Raw genomic sequence first — 15192 nt, 5'->3', positions numbered from 1 at the left:
TACCTTCCCTGCCCTCCCCCCAAAATCATAAATATTTTGTATGTATTTGTTTTATACAGAGATAAATATAGACATAGACATTTGTTTCCCTTCAGTAAACTTAATTTCCTTGAGGGCAAGGGCTCTCATTTTTGTTTCTGTATACCTGGCACCTTACATCATTCTTGGCACTAAGTAAGTGCTTATTGATTTCTCAAATAATGTTTTAAGAATCCAGGAACAATCTCCAAATCTTTATTTGGGGGCTATAGTAGAGATCACAAACACTAGAGCATAGAACAGATGGGATGAATCCTTTGCAAGAAAGGTGGTAATTCTGAACTACATCTCCCTAGGCTATGTAAGGTGAAGGATGTATTTCCTGTGTACATGACTTGGGAAATTCATATGTATTTCTCACTCAAATTCTGCTCTGAGCTCCACTGTAATGTGTCCCTCGCTTATTTAATTATGCTCAGTTAACAGCAAGAATTCTCAGCACTTGACAAACATTAACTTTCTCACTCTATCTCTAAGTGTAAGCCTTATTGAATTCTCCTCCTCCTCCTCCTCCTCCTCTGACAAGGTAAGAAATGGCCAGGATATGGCTAAAGTCAGGCAGCCAAGACCCAGAAGCAAGACACAGTTGTCCTGCCACCAGGGTTACAAAAAACAGCTGAACAACAACAAGTGATCGTGGTGCCCCAAACAACAACATCCCCATCCTCTTCTGCCAACCCATGCTCAGGGCAAACAGTATGAAAGGTACCTCCATCAACTTTTCACTGGAGATGGGATGGTATGGGATAGAAAAGATTGCAGGACATAAAGTTTCTTGGGGAAAAGACCATGAGACACCACCCTAAGATCAGGAGAGAAGGACCCAGAGCACCTCTGAGAAGGCCCTCCACAGAAGATGAGATCAGGGTGGGGCTAAGCCAGAGAGTATCTCACCTGGGATAAGAATGCTCCAGATGAGATGGAGCTCAACACCTGGAATCTTCCTACTAATTACTCTTTTTTTTTTTTTTTGCGGGGCAATGGGGGTTAAGTGACTTGCCTAGGGTCACACAGCTGGTAAGTGTCAAGTGTCTGAGGCTGGATTTGAACTCAGGTACTCCTGAATCCAGGGCCGGTGCTTTATCCACTGCGCCACCTAGCCGCCCCCCCTACTAATTACTCTTACTATTAGGTGTTAAGTTCAGAAGGAACCACAGTGCACAGAGTGATGGACTTGGAGTAAGGAACACTTGAGTTCAAATCCAGCTTCAGACACCTGCTAGCTGTGTCCTGCTGGGAAGGTCACTTAACCATTCACTCACTGTGTCATTCATTCCTCATCTGTAAGATGGAAATAATAATCACATGTACCTCCCAGTGTTGCTTCGAGACTCAAATGAAATGATAATATTTTGCAAACCTTAAAGTGATATATATAAAAGCTTACTATTAGTAACTAGGAAGTTCTGAGTGACCTCAAGTAGAGGGTGACCCTTGGCAAGTCAGTTAACAGACAGCTATGTGTTTAGTTGTAGCTTTCTTTAAAGCAAGGGGAGGGAGGGAGAAGAAAAAATAAAATAAAAGATGCATGGCAAAGAATAAAAGAAAACCTACAAGGAAGCAAAAAGAGCTGGATATCTTGGAAAGCAATGTGTAGTATTATATAGGTTTTCTTGAAATAGAAATTTATTGTTTTATATTTGAATCCTCTCATGTTCTACTGTGTACATAGCAATGTTCCTTTTTTAAATTTTCTCATTTTGTATTTAAGTTTAAAATGAATAAAAAATTTATGAAAGAAAGAAAGAAAGAAAGAAAGAAAGAAAGAAAGAAAGAAAGAAAGAAAGAAAGAAAGTTAGTTTACATTTGGAATCCTTGTGGCTAGGTCCTTCTATCTGCTACTAGTTCTTTTTTTTTTTTTTGCTGGGCAATGGGGGTTAAGTGACTTGCCCAGGGTCACACAGCTAGTAAGTCAAGTGTCTGAGGCCGGATTTGAACTCAGGTACTCCTGAATCCAAGGCCGGTGCTTTATCCCCTGTGCCACTTAGCCGCCCCACTGCTACTAGTTCTTGAAGTCTGTCCAAGTTCCTGTTCATTGTTTCCATGACACCATCTCTCCATCTCATCCTCTGCTGTCCCATTTTCCTTTTGCCTTCAATCTTTCCCAACATCAGGGTCTTTTCCAATGAGTCCTATCTTCTCATTATATGGCCAAAATATTTAAGCTTCAACTTCAGTATTTGACCTTCAAATGAATAACCCAATTTTGTAAAAATATGGACTGATTTGATGTCCTTGCTGTCCAAGAGACTCTCAAAAATCTTTTCCAGCAATACAATTCAAAAGCATCAATTCTGTGGTGCTCAGCTTTCCTTATACTCCAACTCTCACAGCTATACATTACTACTGGAAAAACCATAGTTTTGATTATATGGGACTTTTGTCAGCAAAATGATATCTCTGCTTTTTAGTGTGCTATCCAGATTTGTCATACCTTTCCTTCCAAGAAACAAACATCTTTTAATTTCATGTTTGCAGTCACCAACTGCAGCGATTTTTGAGCCCAAGAATATAAAATCTGATGCTGCTTCCATTTCTTCTCCCTCTATTTACCAGGAAGTGATGGGACCAATTACCAAGATTTTAGGGTTGTTTTTGTTTTTATGTTTAGCTTCAAGCCGGCTTTTACACTTTCCTCTTTCACCCTCATCAAGAAGCTTCTTAATTCCTCTTCACTTTCTGCCATCAGAATGATATCATCTGCACATCTGAGATTGTTGCTATTTCTCCTGGCAACTTTAATCCCAATTTTTAATTTATCTAGCCCAGTATTTTCTATGATGTACACTGCATATAGGTTAAAAAAATAAAGTGACAATATACAGCCTTGTCATACTCCTTTCCCAATCTTAAATCATTTGTTCTATGTTTGTTTCTAATTGTTGCTTCTGGACCCTTGGGAGACAAGTAAAATGACCTGGTATTCCCATCTCTTTGAGGACTTAACACATTTTGTTTTGATCCACACAATCAAGGGCATTAGTATAGTCAATGAAGCAAAAGTTAATGCTTTTTTTTTTTTCTGGCAATCCCTTGCTTTCTCCATAATCCAGTGAATATTAGCAGTTTGACCTCTGGTCTCTCTGTCTTTTCAAAAACCAGTCTGTTCTTCTAGTATTTCTTGGTTCAAATATTGCTGAAGTCTATCTCGCAGAGTCTTCATCATAACCTTGCTGGAGTATGAGATGAGTGCCATTGTACAGTAATTTGAACCCTTTTTGGCATTACTCTTCTTCAGGATTGGGATGTAGATTGATCTATTCCAATCCAGGGACCATTGCTGAGTTTTCCAAATTAGCTGGCATATTGAGTATAGCACTTTAACAATATCATCTTTTAGGATTTTAAATAGCTCATCTGGAATTCCATCACTTCCACTAGCCTTATTAGCAGTGCTTCCTAAGGTCCACTTGACTTTGTTCTCCAAGATGTCTGGCTCTAGGTCAGTAACTATACCATCATGGTTGGCATAGATGTTAAGGTTATTCTTTTATGATTTTTTGCATATTCTTAATCTCTTCAGTTTCTGCTAAGTCCCTACCACTTTTGTGTTTTATCATACCCATTTTTTGCATGAAATATTTCCTTGGTATCTCTAATTTTTTTTTTTTGCAGGGCAACGAGGGTTAAGTGACTTGCCCAGGGTCACACAGCTAGTAAGTGTCAAGTGTCTGAGGTCGGATTTGAACTCAGATCCTCCTGAATCCAGGGCCAGTGCTTTATCCACAGCACCACCTAGCTGCCCCCTGGTATCTCTAATTTTCTTGAAGAGATCTCGTGTTTCCCATTCTATTGTTTTCTTCTATCTCCTTGCATTGTTTATTTAACAAAAACTTCTCTGGAATTTTGCATTCAGTTGGGTATATTTTTCTCTTTCTCATTTCCCTTTCCTCTTTTCATCAATTATTTGTAAAGTCTCATCAGACAGCTATTTTGTTTTCTTGCTTTTATTTTTTTCTTTCTCTTCTTATTTCTTGGACTTCTTTAAAATCCATAATATTTCTTCATTGTACTCATAGTTTTCTTGTTTATTCATGTGTCCAGCTTCAGTTATAGAAATGGGCTTTGTGGCAGGATCAGGTTCTTCTCCTTCTCACTCATGAATGGGGTACCTGGGTCCTTGTCACATCCTTTCTGCAACCTGAAAGCTGCTTTATTGCCCTGTCACACTTCTAGATGGGATGACTACTTCCTAGTCCCTCTCCCTGCCCTCTTCCACAGCCCTGACCAAAATAAGGCTAGAGATGAATCCAGACCCCACCTTCTGCCTCAATCCCTATTTCCATTTTAATCTCCTGGTCACCCAACACATGTGCTAGCCATGGCTCTGTCACTGTCTCAATCCCTTTCATCTTGTGTAATCATCAATTAAGATTTAGCCTTATCTTCTGTAGACCTGAGAGGCTGACTATATATCAAAGGTCATACTGGTTTTAGGCCTCCTAGAGTGTACCAGGACATCTGTATCTCCTTTATTTCTTGATAAAGACACAGAATATCAGAGATCATGCTGCTTTAGGTCTTTTGGAGGGCCCCTAGACATGCATTCACTGTCTAACCTTTCTGCCCTCTCTCTACCTCTATATGTTGTGATCTCATTAGGGATGGCTTGCTATGGCTCCAATGAGACAGGGTCTATCTACTACTGCCTTTAGGAGCCATTTACTCCAGAGATTGAGATGACTAAATCCTACCAGTATAACTCCTACCAATACATCCGCAGGCTTCTATCTGTCTTCTCATTTGGTTCTAAACTGGATGAAGGAGCTTACTGCTGTGGTCCTTAGGTTTTTGCTTCATTTGGTATTCTTTTTTATCTTTGCTAGAGTGCCCATATCTTATTGGTGCCAGGCTTAGCTCTAAATTTTCATATTACCATCTTTGCCAAAAGTTCCTTCTCCCTTCTTATTGAGAAATTTGTTGAGATTTAGTTGTCTTTTTTTTTTTTTATTTGGTGAGGCAATTAGGGTTAAGTGACTTGCCCAGGGTCACACAGCCAGTAAGTGATAAGTGTCTGAGGCCGGATTTGAACTCAGGTCCTTCTGACTCCAGGGCCGGTGCTCTATCCACTGCGCCACCTAGCTGCCCCAAGATTTAGTTGTCTTTTGAACCATTTTAGCATTTCTTGCTGCTGTTCCATTGTCTTTATGGAAACTACAAGATGTTTTGTCATGGGGTAATATTCATTAATTATTTTTCTTAGTAAATTATTTATTAAAAATGTTTTGTGGGTGGCTAGGTGGCACAATGGAAAAAGCACCAGCCCTGGAGTCAGGAGGACCTGAGTTCAAATCCGGGCTCAGACACTTAACACTTACTAGCTGTGTGACCCTGGGCAAGTCACTTAACCCCAATTGCCTCACTAAAAAAAAAAAATGTTTTGTTTTCTTTTTAGGTTTTAGTCATTCTTACTTCTATATATGTCAGCCTCTCTGTTGATTTATCTGCTTGTGGACCTTATTTTTATTTAGTCTTTTAAAAATGGACTTTTTGATATTTCAGTCTTTTTTTTATTATTATTCATTCATTGGCTTTGCTGATTCTCCTTTCTCTACAGCCTCTCACTTCTTATGCTACAGAACAGTTCTTCAAGGCTAGGTGCTGCTGGGTGGCCTCAGGTTCTTCAGGTCAAGTTCCCTAAAATGGAAACTGGCTGAGTTCAGGTCCCTGGCCAGATTAATCTCCAATTAGAAGTCTGGCTCAAGTTGACTTTTCTGCTCCATTTTCCCTCATGCCCAATGCTCTGTTTCTTTTTAACTTTTCTCTCTAGGCACATCTTCTGCTATTCCAGAGTCTTCTGTTCCCCCTTTTCCCTTCCTTAATATGATTGGGCTGCCTCTTGTGGGGTTGGAAGGGGTGGGATGGTTTAGTCAGAGCTACTATTGCCAAGAAATCCCTACAGATGAAAACAAGCCTATAAGCTTGCTTTTGCTCACTGTAGCAAGTAGTCAGCTGGGGGTAAGGGTATGAAATGAGAGCTTTATGTATTTGTAGCATTAATTCCAGAGGTCCTTAATTTTGTATGGGGATTCTGTCTTCCTACCTTGAAATAAGTTGGAGTTTCTCTATGTCTGGCACATAACTCATTTCTTTTGAGGTTTTGGAGTTGGAGAAGTTTATAAAAACCCAAATATTTGGTCATCTTATTGGTCATGTTTTCTATGTAATCTAGCCTACAAGCAAAAATAAATATCAGTAGTACGTCTGATCATGAGGTGAGGCATAGCAGTCACATAATGTACTGACCAATAAAAAGGCCACCCTGAATATGGGGGAGAGGGGAGGAAGGTGTTCTTCAGATCTTCCTGCTTCCCACCCAGCATCTTATGAACTATGCAACCTGGGTCTGTATTTCATATAACAGTACTATGTCCAAAAATTACTGAACTATGAATACCCTTTGACCCAGCTATGCTACTAATAGGTATAAACCCCTAAGGAGACTTTAAAAAAAAAGAAGGAAAGGACTCATATGTTATATACATAGATAGATGATAGAGATATAATATATGGAGATGTATGTATTTATATCTAGTAATTGTTTTTGTACTGTCAAAAAACTGGAAACTAAGAGGACCACCATCAGTTGGAGAATGGCTGAACACATTATGGTAAACGAATGTAAAGTAATACAGTTGTGCCATGTGAAATAATGAAGTGGATCTTTTAAGTAAAACTGCAAAAGAACTGACTGAAGTGAATAGAACCAAGAGAAAAATTTATATAAAAACAACAGCATTACCAAACAAACAACTTTTCAAAACTTAAGGGAGCCAAGATGGTGAATCAGAGGCAACCAGATGAACTCAGCATTCCCCTCCAAAACAACTTTAAAATAATGTCTAAAAATTTTGGAATGGTGGAATCAACAAAAAGTCAAAATGAGATATTTTTTCTGTTCTCAGAAAACTTAGGTGGTTGGCAGGAAAAGTTTGTGACACTAGGATAGAAATCTGTCTGTAGCCCAAACACATATTGGTAGAAACTCTGGTCATTGCAGCAGCAGCTTCTGTAAATCTCAGCCAAGAGATGGTAAGGGAGTCAGGAAGAGATTATAGGGGACTTTTTGTTGGTATTGAGTGCAGTCAGCACTGACTGGCAGTTCTATTGCCCATAAGCAGTTCTGGTTCACAGTTCCAGAGTAAGGATAGGTTCTGGTGGTCAGTCACAAGACAGCAGGGGCTCTGTCTACAATTACAAAACACAGATAACACTGGTGCTTGTGGCTACAGGGGACCATAGGTCCATTGTGGGTAAAAACCAGAGTATAGGCAGCGTGTCTCCCCAGTCCAAGACTGTGACTTTTTAGCGACCCAATGGAGAACCAGGCAGCCGCTCCAGCCCTCCAGACTCCAGACTCCACCGCAGGGCTTATGCTTCACGATGCCGCTGCCTCCTCTTGTTTTCCATTACGGTCCCGGGTACATAGTATGATCATTAGGTGTTCAATTTCCCAGCAATTTTCTATGGAAAATCAAGGGAAGTGGGCCATGGTTGCTGTGAGCAACTTTGAAGAGCGGGACACCTTTAGAGAAGCTTGATCAAGGTGCCATCATTGTGAGACTCTCCAAGTCAGGACTCTGGCAGAGTTCCTTTATCTCGTCTTAATCATCAGAGGCCATCTTACCATTTCTCTGCCTCCTGCGAAGTAGCAGAAAACCAGCGTCGAATCATGGTTGGATTTAAGCCTACAGATGTGCCCTCAACAGCCACCATCAAGTTCCTTGGGGCTGGCACTACTGCCTGCATCACTGACCTCATCAACTTCCCCCTGGACACAGCCAAAGTCCGACTGCAGATTCAAGGAGAGAGCCAGGGGCCATCCGAGCTTCCTCTGCCACTGCCCAGTATCGGGGTGTCTTGGGCACCATTCTGACCATGGTGAAGACTGAGGGCCCTGGCAGCCTGTACAATGGGCTGGTGGCTGGCTTGCAGTGCCAGATGAGTTTTGCCTTTGTCGGCATTGGCCTCTATGACTCTGTCAAACAGTTCTACTCCAAGGGATCTGAGCATGCAAGCACTGGGAGCCGCCTCCTGTCAGGCTGTACCACAGGGGCACTGGCAGTGGCCGTAGCCCAACCCACAGATGTGAAAGTACGTTTCCAGGCCCAGGCTCGTGCAGGTGGCAGCTGGAGATATAAGGGTACACTGGATGCCTATAAGACTATTGCCAGAGAGGAGGGGCTTCGGGGCCTATGGAAAGGAACTTCACCCAATGTTGCCCACAATGCTATTGTCAACTGTGCTGAGCTGGTGACATACGATCTCATCAAAGATGCCCTCCTGAAGGCCCACCTCATGACTGATGACCTTCCATGCCACTTCACATCAGCCTTTGAGGCTGGCTTCTGCACTACCATCATTGCCTCCTCTGTGGATGTGGTCAAGATGAGATACACGAACTCTGCCTCGGGCCAGTATGCCAGTGCTGGCCACTGTGCCCTCACCATGCTCCAGAAGGAGGGACCCCAAGCCTTCTACAAAGGGTTCATGCCTTCCTTCCCTCACTTGGGCTCCTGGAATGTAGTGATGTTTGTCACCTAGGAGCAACTGAAACAGGCCCTGATGGCCGCTCACACTTCTTGGGAAGTTCCTTTCTGAGCCCTCTCCAGCTAGCTCTCTGCCATACACCCCTCCCCTTGGAGTCCAGACCCTAGCCTACCTCCCATCCCATTTTTCTTCCTTCTTCCTCTCCTCCCCTGAAGAACCCCCCTGCCCTAGAGTTAGCCCCATTTTATCCTTTCCCATGGCAGCCTCACCCAGTTCTTAAGCTTTCCTTACTTCTAATAAAGCCAGACCAGAACTCCCCCCCCCCCCAAAAAAAAGTATAGACCAAAAGAGCAGTAACAATACTTCTCGATTGCAACAGCTTGGAAACACCAAAAACTTTCAGATAGCAGAACTAGTTCTGCAAACAGCAGCACAAAAAACCCTGAAGCTTGGGACAATGCCTCTCCATCCCAGGTGAGCAGAGCCCAACTTCAACATAAAGTTCAAAGTCAAGAGATCAGCTGGAAAAATGAGCAAACCAAAAAAAGAATTTGACTATAAAAGGTTACTTCAATGGCAGGGAAAGCAAGACATAAACTCAGAAGAAGACAATAATATGGGAAAAAATAGAAAGACTCACATAAAAATGCTAATTGGACTGAAGTTCAACAATAATTCCTGGAAGAGTGGTGGAGGAAAAATCAGGGAAAGAAATGAGAGTGATGTAAAAAAATTATGGAAAGAAAATTAACAGCTTGGTAAAAAGAGGCACAAAATATGCTGAAGAAAATAACACCTTAAAAAACAAAATTGACCTAATGGTTAAGAAAAAAAAAAGCACAAAAAAATCACTGAAGAAAAGAACAACTTAAAAAACAAAGAATAGACTAAATGGAAAAGGAGATATAAAATTTGACTGATGAAAATAACTCTTTCAAAAAAAATTTGCCAAATGGAAAAAGAGATACAAAATCTCACTAAAGAATATAATTCCTTAAAAATTAGGACTGGGAAAGTGGAGCTAATGACTCCATAAGATATCAAGAAACAATAAAACGAAGTCAAAAAATTTTTTTTAAATTGAAGAAAATATGAATTTTTTCATCAGAAAAAACAACTGACCTATAAAATAGATCAAGAAAAGAGCATTTAAGAATTATTGGGGGGCAGCTAGGTGGCGTAGTGGATGGAGCACTGGCCCTGGATTCAGGAGTACCTGAGTCCAAATCCAGCCTCAGACACTTGACACATACTAGCTGTGTGACCCTGGGCAAATCACTTAACCCCCATTGCCCCTCCAAAAAAAAAAAAAAAAAGAATTATTAGGCTACCTTAAAGCCATGACCAAAGAAAGAATCTAGACATTATATTTCAAGAAATCATCAAGGAAAACTGCCCTGATATCCTAGAACTAGTGGGTAAAATAGAAATTGAAAAAAATCCACCAACCACTTCCTGAAACAGATACCAAAAAGAAAATCCCCAGGACAATTATCCAAATTCCAGAGCTCTGAGTGCATGGATGTGAGTTTATTATCTTGGAACAATCTAAAAAAAAAATGAAGGGATAAGAAAGAGGGATATGCTAAGAGAAGAGAAAGGTAAAATGTGTCCTTCATGGAATTAAAATTGGTAAAGTCCCTAGTTTGAGTTCCCCTTTCTAAACAATTTCTGTGTTATTGCCTTGTAGATCTTCATGCTCCCCAACTTGTTTCTTTTTTAACCCCAATGATGTTTTTCTCTTTCTATTTTTTTCATGTTAATAATCCTATAAATGAATTATTTTATTATTGTGCTTTCCTTCATAGTTACATTTATCTATCTTGTATTTCTGTTCTTTGGGGTGCTTGCAATTTAAATAATCTGTTCACATCCCTTTTTTAATGCTTTAAATGCCTCTTTTAATAAATTTCTGACTTTTTCAAATTTTTCCTCATAGATGATTAGGCTGAGGTTTGCAGTGTATGTGAAGTTGTGCTGGATATTGAGTTACCTTGCTTTTTTGAATATATTCTTGGGAGACTAGATAGCAAAGTAAAGTCAGCACCACAACTGACTTCTCCCAATATTACCCTCCAAACAACTTTCAAACAACACTTCAATTCTAATTCCGTAGTGGCAGAGCCAACGAAAAGGTGGGGTGAGACATTTTTCCAGTCCAAGAGAGTTAGGAAGTAGGCAAGAGAGGTCTATGACACCAGGATGGGGGTCAGCCTAGAACCCAAGACACATAGCAGCAACACCAGCAGCAGGAACTTTGGGGAGCTCCCCGCCCAGAGAAACTGACTGGTCAGAAAAAGATTACAGTGAACCTTTTGCTGGCAATGGGTGCAGGACCCTCTTGTATTGCCCATATGCAGCTCAGGGTCACAGTTCCAGGACCAAGAGTAGTACTAGCACTTGTGATCACAGGGGTGGAAAGGATATGGTTGGACTAATGAAATTTGCATGCAGACTGAAGCCTAATTGTTTCACTTCATTTTCCTTGTCTTTTTTTTTGGTCAATATAGATAATATGGAAATATGTTTTACCTAATTTCAAATGTATAAATGATATAATATTTCTTGCCTCTCTATGAGCAGGGAAAGGAAAAGTTAAACAAATGTTAAAATCAATAAATAACAAATGTAAAAGAAAAATAAAATTTTCAAAAGATAATATTTAAAAAGATATTGCCTTTTACAGTTTCTGGTAGATGCAGAATAGTCTTCTGTTATTCAAATTTCCTTTCCTTTTTTTTTTTTTAATGTCTTTCTCCTGGTAGCTTGGAGAAATTATCATCATCATTGGATTTGCTCAGTTTAACCACTAAGTGTCTTGGAGTTTGAAGCATAAATCTTTTTCTTCTTTTAGTGATTGCTGGGACTTTTCTGTTATTGCTTTATTTTCTGTATTCAGAAATTCTGGGCAGTTTTCTTGTAGTATTTCTTGTATTATGGTGTTCAGACTTTTTTATCTGGGAGGCCTATAATTCCTAAGATGCTTCTACACATCAATGTGTTTTGTTTCTATGGAGATTTTGTGTGTGAACGTTATTGGTTTTTGTTTCTTTTCTGAATTGTCCTTCACCTTAATATATTTATATTTTCAATCTATTCTGTCTTTTGCTTCTTTGGGGATATTTGCCACTATTAATTCAAGGTTTTCTATTCTGCATATATATGCATATATACATACATTATATATATATAATGTGTGTGTGTAGGCTGTGTAGTCTTCAATTTGTTCCCTTTTAACTTTTTTCAAGATTCTGAGTTATCATTTAAATAATTAAGGAACATCTTGCTGTGCTTCCATCTTCACTTGAGAATCTGCAGGGTTCTTTGTTTCATCAACATCCTCTCTTGGCCACTGCCTTTGATGGTGGGATTAGCCCATGGGTAGGGAGGAATTTACTTACAGTCTAAGCCTCCTTCCACATTGAGAAATTTATTTTCATTGGCCTGTGTCCCAGCCCCAAGTGATTTTCAGGGGAAAAGGACTATCACCAGCTAAAATGAGTCCCCTTTCCTTTAGATCTGGTGCAGCCCCACATGCTGGTACCCTGTCCCAATTTTTCTCTATTTTTTAGTTCTCTGACAGAGTACTGCTGCATCAGCCAGAGCATGGACTAGCCTTCTTATACTTCCTTATGCTTGAAAAGACTGGGAAAAGTTGAAATGTGTTACTTATTGCCACTGACGGATGGGGTAAATATGAGGGTAAAGTAGGATAGTGGAGATTGCAGCAGCAGCAGCAAGGAAACTGTTAAGTGGGTCCCAGCACACAAGTGGATCAATTGGATTATGTGCTCTACCATAGTAGTGTATGGATAATGATGATGGGAGCTAAGGGGTGAGAATGGGGGGGGGGGGGATTCTGAGTGATCTCATTAGAAATTACCATACTCTTCTATTAATTAATATGGCCTTCACTTTGTTAGGTAGAATCAAAAGGACTTCATAACAGATTGAATACAGAGGGAAAGAGAGAAAAGGGGTGGTGGATAATAGAGGATGAGGCTTAGTTTTCAAACTTGGGTAATTGTTGAAAGTGGTGCCCTCAATTGTAATAGGAAACTTAGGAAGAGGGGAGGACTTGAAGGAAAAGACAGTGAGTTCAGTTTTGGAAACATTGAGCTTATGATGTCTATAGGATATCCAGAAAAGAATACCCAGAGGAAGCAGTTAGATAGGAGAAGCAGGAAAGAGCAGCATCATAAAAACATAGAAAATAAGAGGATATCAAAAAATGTGATCAACAGTGTCAAAGGCTTCAGAGAAATCAAGGACAAAGAAGACTGGAAACAGAACAATTTCAGTTAGCCTGCAGAATTAAGAGAGTGAGAGGAAAGTGTTATGAGCCTAGGTACCTCATTTGAATGCCCCTTGGTACCCCAGAAGTTTTGTGGGGTAAATCAAAAGAACCTTCTCCTTGAGAAACTAAACCAAAGAACAGACACACCTAAAGAGATAAGCAGCACCAGACCAGTACTGAGCTAGCTCCAGGACCACCACCCTTCTTCATTCCAGTCTCTCTCACCCCTGGGGAGATAAGATTAGGTGTGGCAGCTGCCTTTGTGGCAGGAGGAGGACAGAGATGGCTTGAGAGATCCTCAGCTGTCCCACACCCAACTCCCCCAGCCACCATCAGTGGGGGATGGTCCTCCTCCAATAAGGAAACTTTCCATAGTCAGATGATCACCTCTATCAGTCCTCTATAAAAGGATTTCCCTGGCTCCTGCTGGAGAAGATAGGTATCTCAGAGCCATGTATCTCCTACCCCAAATCCCCACCAATTTCCCCCATAACAAAAGGAAGTGGAAACATTGACAATTGGCCACCTTTTCAAAGAATTTAGCTCTGAAAGAGAGAAGAATTAATGAATAATATCTAGTGAGATGGAGCAAATTAGTTTTTTGAGGATGGGGGAAACATGGGCATGTTTTAAGGTAGTAGGAAAGCAGTCAGTAGTCAGGGAGAGATTAAAAATAAGTGATATAGAGATGATAAAGGGGGCAATCAGCTGGAGAAGATATGATTGAATGGAACCACACTTGTGTTTGTAGAAGGGATTGCTTGGTAATGACTTCCTACTGCCTCATCATGTGAAACGGGTAAAGGAGATGATGGTGGAAAAGATGGTCCTCTTTATCAAGGCAAACCTCTCTACATTTGAGTGATGTGAGATGGAGGGGCTCTTGGAGAATGACTTCACTTTTTTTTTTTTTCAGTGAAATATGAGGCAAAGTATTAGCAGAGAAAGGCCAATGTAGTGGGGGCAGCTAGGTGGCGCAGTGGATAGAGCACCAACCCTGGATTCAGGAGGACCTGAATTCAAATCCTACCTAAGACCCTTTACACTTACTAGCTGTGCAACTCCAGGCAAGTCACTTAACCCCAACTGCCTCACCAAAAAGAAAAGAAAAGAAAAGAAAAGGCCAATGTAGTAAGAGAGTGAATCAATTTGGAAGATACTGTTGTGGAGAATAGAGGGTAGGGGGTTTGGGTTTGGGGCCCTTAGAAATTCCTCTTTAAAAAATTGCACCCTCTTGCACACTAATCCAATAGAATAAGATAATAGTTCATTTAGGGGCTGGGGAAGAGAAACCAAGAGAGAAATCCTGGGACTTCTCGTGGGGAGAAGGCATGGCACAGAGCATGACTCTGAGATACCAATCTCCTTGAGCAGGAGACAGGTAGGTACTTTTATAGAGGACTTATTGGGGTGATCATCTGACTGAGGAAAGTTCCCTTAGTGAGGGAGGACCATCCCCCACTGGTGGTGGCTGGGGGAATTGGGTGTGGGGTGGCTGAGGATCTCTCAAGCCATCTCTCTCCTCCTCCAGCCACAAAGGCAGCAGCCACACCCAATCTTATCTCCCCAGGGGTGAGAGAGACTGGAATGAAGAAGGGTGGTGGTCCTGGAGCTAGCTCAGTCCCAATCTGGTTCCACTTATCTCTTTAGGTGTGTCTGTCCTTTGGTTTAGTTTCTCAAGGAGAAGGTTCTTTGATGTACCCCAGAGAACTTCTGGGGTGCTAGGCCCTATAACAATGCAAAATGATTGCTTTGTGGCAGGGAGGGTCCAGTTGAGATTTGTAACTTAAATTTCTAATCAGGTCCTATTCCAAGTGCTGAGACCTGCAAGCGAAAAGTAAGTGCCTGCCCTAAATCCCATTATAATGAAGGGAGATAAAAGAAAGAAGCTGAAAAGGGCCAGGGGCCCAAGTGTTGAAGAACAGAGTACCTGCCTGGTAAGGTAGTCCTGGGAGTCCAGGGCTGGGCTGAGTTTTGAAGAGGGTCTTTAAGTCAAAACGTCTTGAGTTCTATTTCCTTCAAAGATCTAGACCTACCTCACCTCCTCTCTGTGCTCTGATGTCCTGATCTGCAAAATGAGGATAACAATACTTGTCCAGTTGCCTGTGTAGGGTTTGTCTAAAGATAAAATGAGGTAATGCTTCCCCATTCCTCCCCATCCCCCCACCTCCCCTATCCTCCCCCCCCCCCGCCCCGCCCCAAAATGTGTAAAACAGTCATAGAACATGAGGGAATATTAAAGGATATAAAATTAGATCTGACAATTATTCCCTGCAGTGATTTTAAAAGACACCATATCCTGTTCCCTCCCACCCCACCCCCTCCTTTTCCCCCCCCTAGTCTCACGGTTTCTCCTGACTAGCCAG

The 15192-nt window shown here is 41.1% G+C and overlaps 1 pseudogene; it reads left to right on the top strand.

Moving 5' to 3' along the window:
• The first annotated feature begins 7711 nt into the window (after positions 1-7711).
• Positions 7712-8640, top strand: LOC122750717 (annotated as a pseudogene).
• The last annotated feature ends 6552 nt before the right edge of the window (positions 8641-15192 follow it).

Source organism: Dromiciops gliroides, chromosome 3 (genome assembly GCF_019393635.1).
Source record: "Dromiciops gliroides isolate mDroGli1 chromosome 3, mDroGli1.pri, whole genome shotgun sequence".
Classification (NCBI taxonomy): Eukaryota; Metazoa; Chordata; class Mammalia; order Microbiotheria; family Microbiotheriidae; genus Dromiciops; species Dromiciops gliroides.
The sequence above is the reverse complement of the archived record's forward strand: the minus strand, read 5'-3'. Positions and strand labels throughout refer to the sequence as shown.